Raw genomic sequence first — 10,153 nt, forward strand, 5'->3', positions numbered from 1 at the left:
GGGTATTTACGAGAAGGAGTTCAACTCATTATATTAGGGACATATCTGCGCATCAATATTGATTACAGCAGAATTATACTAGCCAGGGTTTTCTAGAGGAACAGAACTTGTCGCTAGAGTTTTCCGCCTTGCCCACAGTCAGGACAAATCTTTGTCACCCGCCAGTCTCACAGCCGCTCAGACCCAACCAAGTAAACACAGAGACTTATATTGCTTACAAACTGTATGGCCGTGGCAGCCTTCTTGCTAACTGTTCTTTTATCTTAAATTAATCCATTTCCATAAATCTATACCTTGCCACGTGGCTGGTGGCTTCCCAGTGACTTCACATGCTGCTGGTCATGGCGGCGGCTGCAGCCAGTCCTTCTGCCTTCCTGTCCTTTTATTTCTCCTCTCTGTTAGTCCCGCCTATCCTTCCTGCCTAGCCACAGCCGATCAGGTTTTATTTATTGATCAATCAGAACAACTTGACATACAGACCATCCCCCAGCACAGCCAAGTGCAGACCATCTCAGACACCTGCACTCAGGCCCATGGTCCTAATCATCCTCTATGCGGACCTGCTGGGTAACGCCACAAAGAACCCAAGAAGGGCTCCCACAGGACATACAGAACATCCCACAGCACTAACTGATAGAATCATTCAATCTATCCATCTCTCTCTCTACATAAAGGGGATTTACTAGAATGGCTTACAGGCTATGGTTTGCTTAGTCCAACAATGAATATCTACCAACTGAAAGTCCAAGAGTGGAGTAGTGGTTCAGTCCATGAAGCTGGATATCTCAGCTGGTCTTTAGCATACTCTGGAATCCCAAAGAAGAAGTAAGATCTAATGCCAGTCAAGGAAGGACATGCTAGCAAGAGCAAGGGCAAGCAAGCAAAGAGCAAAGAGCTTCCTTCTTCCATGTCCTTTATATAGGCTGCCACCGGAAGGTGTGGCCCAAACTAAAGGCAGATCTTCCCATCTCAAAAGATATGGATTAAAGTTGGATATTTCTACTTCAGATGACTTAATAATTTTTTTAATAATGAAAAATCCCTCACAGGTGTACACAGTCAACTAATTCCACATGTATTCAAGTTGACACCAAAATTAGGCTTTGCAACAGTCCACAGCAACAACATTAGGGAAATAGCCTGAGTGTCAAAAACAGAGAAAGGTATAAAGAAAATGTGATGAATTAAAACAGTGGAAAATTATTAATTCATAAAATGAATGAAACTATGCTTTGTGAAGGAAAATCTGTGCAGATTATCATATAAATTAACCAGGCTCGGTAAACTGTCCATGTTTTCTTTCATATGTGGTTCCTAGATTATATTTACATAAATGAAATCCTATGTATGTGTTTCATGAAATTAGAGGCAAAGTCTGTACCAGAAAAATGATGTCTAAGTGCTGTAGGGAGAGGTGAGAAATGGTCAGACTGTGGTCAAAGAGGAAGTGTGCTCAATACTCAGTAGGTGCTTCAAGACATACCATGTCCTGTGAATGAAAAACTCCAGGATAATAATTTTAATACAACTACAGCATGTAATTGATTTAATATTTAAAAAGTATTTTTGTGAGTTTTATTTCATATAGAATATGATATTGTACTTGGAATATGTAAAAATTAAATTATCAAAGTTAAGATAAATATTGAAAGTCACCTTACTCACAGATGAAATAATAGACTTAAGACATTTTAGGGAGTTTTACTAAGTACTCAAATATATGTGAATATAAACACTTTGTATTTCCATCAATATCTACATAGTCATCTGTATTACTACATTTGGACCTATGTATTTATAAATTTCATTTAAGTTGTTATACTCCTTATATACATGTGTATTTGTATTTATACCTCTTCTTATCCACATTGAAAAGCATTTTGCTGTAATAACCTGGCCTGCTCTTACATTGCATAGCCATAATATCTGGAAATTTCCATATCCTTCTCCCTCTGAAGTAAAGCTGCAGTTTTCCCAGAGACATGTACTTGGCGGCATTCTCTCTCTCCTGTTGAGCCCTCCTCTTCATGGCCTCCCTCTCTGGCCTCTGCTCTTCTGTGATGGACTGTGAGATGACTGGCCCTGCAATGTGGACATTCCTCCATGGAATTGGTTGGCAGCTGAAGTCTTATTGGATTGGAGGTTTGGTAGGTAATGGGTCCTTGTTCTTGCCAGCAGAGCAACATCCAAGAAGTCGATAGAGAGGCTGCCATTAAATCCAAGTCATTATTCTCTGTTTGTTCTAAGATTGGAGCAGGAGGCAAGGACAGGAATTCTGAAGGACTGTCGCTGGGGGCAGTTAATGACCAGTCCACATGAACAGCTGGTGTCTTCATCTGGACATCCTTGGAGCAGGCATTGAAGAGTTCTGGACTCTGTAGCAGATGAAATGTCTGGCCTGAAGTTGTGAATTCCAGGGATGTCTCCATTTTGACCACTGAAAAAGAGTCAGAGAAGTAGTGAGGTGCTCCCCACTTTTCAGTGCTCCTCAGTACTCAGACCCCTACAGCAGTGGGGAAGGCATTCCTATGAGCTCTGCTTGAGTAGCACAGGCAGCATCTCTGTTGGGAGACTTTGACCACTCTCTTATTTCTGGTAACCATGTGATATCATGATTTCTCAGATGTTTGTGTTTTCCTCGGTGTTTGTGTGTCATGTGCATGCATAGTGATCATGGGGAGTTGACAGAATTCCCTTGGGGTGTGGTCTTCCTTTTCCTTTCCCTTTGTCTTTGAAAGAGTGACTCTCATTTCCATGGAAGTTTGCTATCAGGTAGGTTGTCTGGTCCATAATTTTCAAGAATTTGCTTGTCTTCCAACTCTTGGCATTACTCAAATGCCCCCAGTTGCCTGACTTTCTAAATGGGTTCAGGTATCCAAACCCAGTTTCTCACTCCTGCAAGGCAATCTTTTCAACAACCTTGAATTTCCTTTACCTCCACATTTCACAGTCTTGTTATTAGTGATGTGAAAATTGGTTTAAAAAGGTGAAATCTTTAGCTTGGTTTATCTTTGTAGTTTAGAACATATCCTAGTGATCATGTATTTCCTTGGCTCACCTCTGAATAACATTCAAAAGAAAATGCAGGGAGAGGGAGAGGGAGAGAGAGAGGGAGAGGGAGAGGGAGAGGAGAGGGAGAGGGAGAGGGAGAGGGAGAGGGAGAGGGAGAGGGAGAGAGAGAGAGAGAGAGAGAGAGAGAGAGAGAGAGAGAGAGAGGATGCATGGTGAATGGTAGAGGGAGAAGAGAGAGAAAATATTTGCCCAACTTAGCAATTGTACACTGGAGACAGAGAGAAACAGAGATTGTGAAGTGAGACAAGAGAGAGAGAGAGAGAGAACCTTTGCCCACCTTAGCAGATGTACACTGGTACACTGGGTATATTGGACTCTCAATGCACTTATGCTTGTAAGAGAACAGCAGGTCCAGCTCTTGGAATGTGCAAGTAATACTTCTTCTAGGATAGATTTGGAGTTGCATTGCTCTAGAGTCAGAATTCATGTGAGAGAAAATAAAGTGTTACCAAACAGAAAGGCCTTGGTGTCCTCTACAGCCCCAAGGAATAGGTTAGGAAGGAGGCGATTGCTGTGTAATGGTGCATGGGACTGATTAGCTAGGTCAGTGACATGTGTGTCTGTGGTGGTGTCCTTGCTTCTTGCTAACTGTTCTTATATCTTAAATTAACCCATTTCTATAAATCTATACCTTGCCACGTGGCTGGTGGCTTACCGGTGTCTTTACATGCTGCTTCTCCTGGCGGTGGCTGCAGTGTCTCCCCCGTCAGCCTTCCGTTTCCCAGAATTCTTCTCTCTCCTTGTCCCACCTACTTCCTGCCTGGCAACCTACTTTTTGCCTGGTCACTGGCCATCAGTGTTTTATTTATATAGAGTAATATCCACAGCACTTCCCCTTTTTTTTCTTTTTTTAAAAAGGAAGGTTTTAACTTTAACATGGTAAAATTACATATAACAAAACAATTACTGAGCAAGAATTATAGTTACAATATTAAAGAAGATGTCCTATCTATCTTATATTTGTGAGTTTAAGGTTTTATATCTAACTTATCTTTTATCATAACTGAGGAAATTACAATTATCTAGTTTTCAACCACATCAAAGACCTGAGAAGGAACATAATGGTACCTGAGAAATGGTAGATGGATGCAAGCAACTTTCAGGAATCTGGCAAAAGTAGACCAAGACAGCTGGCAGCCTGGACAGTCACCTAATGTTTCTCAGCATTGTTGGTGCATTTAAATTGGCTACAGGCCTAGCGTATCTGACAGACCATTTTTAGAAGCAGGAATTCTGAGAGACCATCTTACCCTGTCTTGGCAGAGTACAGTGGTCGCTTTCCTTGTGCCCCGCTTGTCCAGAAAGGACAGCATTATATTTGTACTGTCAGCCATCAAGGCAAGGGCAGTTCTTTGCCCAGTAGGCCATTTTGTGCCAAAAAGACAAACATCCAAATGGAAATGTCTTAGAAGCCCAACATTCTCTAGGGATCAATTGGTGCAGCCAGGAGCAATTGTGTCTCACGTCAACAGAATTCTAAGTTATTTAAATTCCATATTCTCTAGGTCTATGAAGTGTTTGAAGATTACCTATCTATCTGAAATATATCTATGTATACCTAGAAGACTTAACTAACATGGCTATAGATATGATTATCATAGATGACTAATTATTAATCTATTTTTAATTATCCATTACAATTTTAAATGAGTTACATAAACATAATACCTCAAACAAGAATAGAAATATATATATATACATACATATATATATATATATATATATATATATATACAGTATAACAAAATTAACTTCAAGTTTGTATCAATAAACTAAAATTTATGCCCATGTAAAACATTTTAAACATAAACTAAAATCTATACCAATGTAAAACATTTTAAACAAGTTGTTCTTTAAAAGTAGGTTCATTAATCTACCCTTTTATCTTATCATCTCCATATCCTCCTATATATCTATATCATATCCCCTTTTCTTTTTTAGAAAGAGATCACATTTATAATCAACTTGTTTTAAATAAAAATATTGGTTTTTCTCTGTCCCACACCAGAGGGCTCTTCTGATTTGGGACACAAGAATCTCTTAACCATTTTTTTTAAAGCAATATGTCTGGGTTTAGAGGGGGAGTGAGCCAATTCCACCTCTAAAGCCAGCTTGGTATATTTGGGAATTTGGGCACAGCATCTCTTACTACTTCCTGGTGGAGGGGGGAGCTGTATCTTATGGGAATGCAAAGAAAATTTTAGGCCTATGGGGTAGTCCGTGAGGCTGTATCGTGTGAACCATTTGCCTTGAAACCGCTCTGGATGTTGCATCATCTGGGCCATGGTGTCATCGGAGACCTTTCAGGGGGTCTTGACTGGTGAAACCTGATGTACCTTAATCTGGAACAAATCCACAGCCTCTGGCTTTCTGTGGAAACAAAAGCAGAACCTTTTTCCAAAGCAACATATCCTTAAATCCAAATTTTGAAGTTAAGGTACCTTTAAAAATATATATATTGGTTTAATTCAACATCTTTTCTGATAAAATGTTTTTTTGCAGTTAAAAATCCCAAAGACAACACAATCCAGATTGTCTGTGTAATATTCATCTTTACGTGGCTTTTTTATATTAATTTATCTTTTTTTTTTTTTGTCTCTTTCAAGCCTACGTATTGTGAATCTGTTGCTTTAAACTGCACCATTCTAAGACTGAAACGGCGGTGCTATGGCTGCTGGCTCCGCCCATTTCAGCTTACCAACATGGCGTTTTCTGCCAGTTCTGTGAGTCATCAAGTCTCAGAAAAAGTGGGTCTAAGCTTTTATCAAAGTAGCGCGTAGCCCAGAAACCTTTTTTTTTTTAAATTTTTTTTTTAAATAATAGTAAAGACACAGCTTAATGTGCCACTGGCAGACGCCTCATTTCTGCCATACTGCTTGTCAAATGCACACACCAGGAACCCGCCAGTGTTCAAACCTGTGTTTTGAGGCATCTAGCTGCCCATATGAGACAAGAAGCAGGAACCTGGTTTTGGCTCTGTTTAGAATTGGTTATTAAATAATCTCAGGTTTAAGGTGTTCCCCAATACATTCTTTGACTGAATCACCTGTAAGTCAATTAAATATCAGGCTATTAAAGCAAGATCTGCACCCTTGGAGGATTGGAGTAGAGACAAGATTAATGTTGAGTGTCTTGGTTGTGATGGTATGTGGATAGGATGTTTTGTATATGGAAAGCAAGGACATTTGAAAAGGGACTGTAAACAGGGCATTCATAGAAACAATGTTTCTTCAAGGAACAATGGCAACAGAATGCCCCTTACCTCTGGAGTATGCAGAAGGCATGGTAAGGGTAAACATTGGACCAATGAATGTAGATCAACAAGGGACAGACAAGGTAATCCTTTTCCTCAGTTGGGAAATTCTCAGAGGGGATATAAAATGAGTTTACAAAAATTCAACCCCAAAAGTTACAACTCAGAAGAGATCAATTGCAGATTCTTAATGACTTTCAAAAATTGCTGAGAGACATTAATTGGTTACAACCCACAACTGGATTAATGACTAAGAACTGAGTAATTTGTTTCAAACCTTACAAAGGTGATCCAGAGCTTGATTGTATTCTGGTTATTTTACCTTCTACACATTTCCCTTCAGGAATTTTAATGTGGACAGAAGATTTCTTAGAATGGATATTTTTACCACAAAAACAGAGTAAAAAATTTAAGACCTATGTGGAAAAGGTGTCTGAGTTGATTCTAAAAAGAAAATTGAGACTTGATCAATTAGCAGGAATAGACCCAACAGAAATTGTAGTACCTTTGACTAATGCTGAAATTTCCTCTTTATGGGAAGAAAATGAACATTGGAAAAGAGCTTGCAGTAATTTCGAGGGAGAGATTAGCAACAGATATCCGAAAAGCAAGAGAATTCAGTTTATAAAGAGAACTCACTGGATCTTTCCTCACACTATATGGGGAACACCAATTTTTAGAGTCCTTACATTCTATACTGATGTGAACAAATCAGAAAATGATGGTTTTATGTCAGGAAATTAGAATAAAGTGGCTCAAAACCCTTATAATTCTGTTCAAAAGTTTGAATTATATTCTATTCTCATGGTATTATTAGATTTTCCAGAACCTTTTAATATAGTTAGTGACTCTCAATATGCAGAAAGAGTTGTTTTACATATTGAAACTGTTGAATTTATTCCAGATGATACAGAATTGATTTTGTTACTTATTCAGCTACAAGAAATAATCAGAGCCAGGCAGTGATGACACATGTCTTTAATCCCAGCACTTGGGAGGCAGAGCCAGGTGGATCTCTGTGAGTTTGAGGCCAGCCTGGGCTACCAAGTGAGTTCCAGGAAAAGGCACAAAGCTACCCAGAGAAACCCTGTCTCAAAAAAACCAAAAAAAAAAAGAAAAGAAAAGAAAAGAAAGAAAGAAAGAAAGAAAGAAAGAAAGAAAGAAAGAAAGAAAGAAAGAAAGAAAGAATCAGAAATAGAAATCATCTCTTATATATAATGCATATTAGATCCCATTCGGGTCTACCAGGCCTTGTAGCACAAGGGAATGATGAAATTCATCAGCTATTGGTACAAAATGTGCTAGAAGTCTTATAATTTCATTAAAAAACACCATGTCAATAGCAAGGGTTTGAAAAAAGATTTTTCCATCGCTTGGCAACAAGAGAAGGAAAATATAAGAAAATGACCTATGGTGATATTTTATTTGTGCTGAAATGTGATTTTATTTGTATGTTAATAAAGTTGCCTGAAGATCAGAAGTCAGAGCGAGCCACAAGTGGGAGTCAGGTGGTAGTAGCACCCACCCTTAATCAATCACATGGCAGGCAGAATCTCTGTGGTCAAGTACACATCCAAAGCAAGGTGACCTGCAGTTTTAATTGTGGTACCAACCATAGAGACCCGGAGGTCTGTATAGACAGGCAGTGATGAGAAAATCATGTGGTTTTGTGTAGAACCAATGAGAAGGCAGAAAAGAAAGGCAATAAAAAGATGACACAAGAAGGTCTCTCTCTCAGGAAGGACAATGAGTATTAAGCTAAAGGCTATGATCTTTTGGGCTTTTAACTCTGTATTTGGCTCTGTATTTATATTTGCTAAGACCATTTAGAATTTCATCTACAATCTCCTTAAGCACCATCAGCATCCCTGGTTGTAGAGCAGAGGCCTGACCCCCAGAGTAGGACACAGAGCCACAGGGCTGCAGGCACTGCCTGAGTTCTCCAGGCATCAGAGGGCCCAGGCTGTTGAGGTCATTGTAATAGACCTGGCTCCCCTCCTGGTAGGAAGGTGCCAGCCTTTATCCTTGATTTGGCACATGTCGTGGTATGGCCTGAACAAGGTTGGCAGACAGTGTTGGATAGGAAAGGACTAAGGCATTGGGATCTAAAATATTATCACCCTGGGCTGTCCTAGACAAGAAGGAGAATGTGGTATTCTGGTCAATGACAGTTACAGTGAAGTCCTGGAGTGCAGCTCCCCTGTGGTCAGTGTTTTCTGTGGGATCCCACTGGAGAACACCTGGCTAGGAGAGTGTTGAGGCAGAGATCTGGCCCTGGTCAGTCAACGCAGTCACCATGGTTGTGCCAGCTGGTAGGTAGGGGTAGGCACTGTCCATGAGCTGCTGGAAACAAGTTGTGGAGTCTGATGGCAGGAGCCATGCTGCACTCACAACTGGGGTGGAGACCCTGGAGAAGTTGTACACATTTCCTGCTAAGCGCATCGCATTCCTCAGCTCAGGCACAGAGGGCTGCAGAGCACATTCTGTTCCAAAGAAAGGTGCACTTTGGAAATTTTCTGTAGGAAGCAAGAGGAAAATGGGAAGAATGGTGAGAGGGAAACCTTTTAGTTTTCTGTGGTGAGCTGTTATCATCAGTTTGTACTGTCTGGGAGAGACTGAGACCTATTTTCCCTCACATATCCCAAACAAATGGTTCAGAATGATTCTTGGTAATGGATAGGATGGCACTCATTTGATGAGATGCCTGTTCTTCCTGTGTGGGCATGGACTTCCTAGGTGATCCACATTGACCCTTGCTCTGACCTAGACAACACCCTTCTTTTCTCTGTTTGTCTTATTCTTGTACCTGCTGTGGCACTATGTCACACCTGTGTCCCAGAACAGAAGTGTTTAAAGAGAGAAGAACCTTAGACAGCTTCTCATGCCTGTGCCTTTGTCCTGTTCTATGCAGATCTTTCTCTATGTAAAGAGAAAAGGTCTCTCTACCCAGATTAGTCTGTCCTTGGCAATCACACAGATTGGCCTGCCTCTGCCTCCAGAATCCAGATGTCATTGTTCCTTGCCCTGTCTACCAGATTTGTTTCTACTCTGATCTTTATTAATATAATGATGTATCAGGAATTTCATAGATAAGTACTGTATTTAGCTAAGAATCTCTTCCTTCTCTAACTCATCCTATTCCCATCCCAAGCCCTTTATAATTAATAACCCCTTGCTATTTATATAACCCTTAAAGACATATGTGTACATGAGTTCATGAATACAACCAACTGATAAAATTTCTTGTTGTTTGTACCTGTGTAGTATGACTTCTTGATATTGCTAATGGATTGTAGGGTTCATTCTGAATAAGATTATTTTCCAATTTAACTGTTGGTTATGTTTCTGTACAGGTTACTCAGTAACTGTGGATTTCTTATAACTCTTCTAGTTAGGAATCCTTGTGACAATTGCCACCACACAATGACAAGTCCATTGTCTGTTGTGCAGCCTACAACTGATTTGGGAGTGCCCAGGCCCAGTTGTCAATATCCAACACCCACCAGTGCCTACAGGACACTGGAAATGTTGCAGAATTGGGCTGGATGTTAGGAAACAGAGCAGGATATTGTTTTGTAATTGACATGGAACATTTTTCAGACTAATCTTAACAGTGTGGCTGCCTATACATGGCTTGGGAAATAATACTATCATATATATATATATATATATATATATATATATATATATATATATATATGTGTGTGTGTGTGTGTGTATATGTATATATATGTATGTATGTATATGTATATATATGTATATATTTATTCATATATATTTAATATGTAATGTATACAATGCCTTGTGTTATTTTGATTTAACATCTGT

The 10,153-nt window shown here is 39.6% G+C and overlaps 1 long non-coding RNA gene and 1 pseudogene across 1 annotated transcript; both read right to left on the minus strand.

The window, feature by feature from the left end:
• Positions 1-1,685: 1,685 nt before the first annotated feature.
• On the minus strand, positions 1,686-4,399 carry LOC143274339 (uncharacterized). Its single transcript, XR_013052947.1, has 2 exons — positions 3,350-4,399; positions 1,686-2,437 (listed from the first exon to the last, which is right to left on the minus strand). It is a non-coding gene; the product is annotated as an uncharacterized LOC143274339 (long non-coding RNA).
• Positions 4,400-7,954: 3,555 nt separating this feature from the next.
• On the minus strand, positions 7,955-8,917 carry LOC143269549 (uncharacterized protein C2orf78 homolog pseudogene; annotated as a pseudogene).
• Between the last annotated feature and the right edge of the window lie 1,236 nt (positions 8,918-10,153).

Source organism: Peromyscus maniculatus, chromosome 1 (assembly GCF_049852395.1).
Source record: "Peromyscus maniculatus bairdii isolate BWxNUB_F1_BW_parent chromosome 1, HU_Pman_BW_mat_3.1, whole genome shotgun sequence".
Taxonomy (NCBI): Eukaryota; Metazoa; Chordata; class Mammalia; order Rodentia; family Cricetidae; genus Peromyscus; species Peromyscus maniculatus.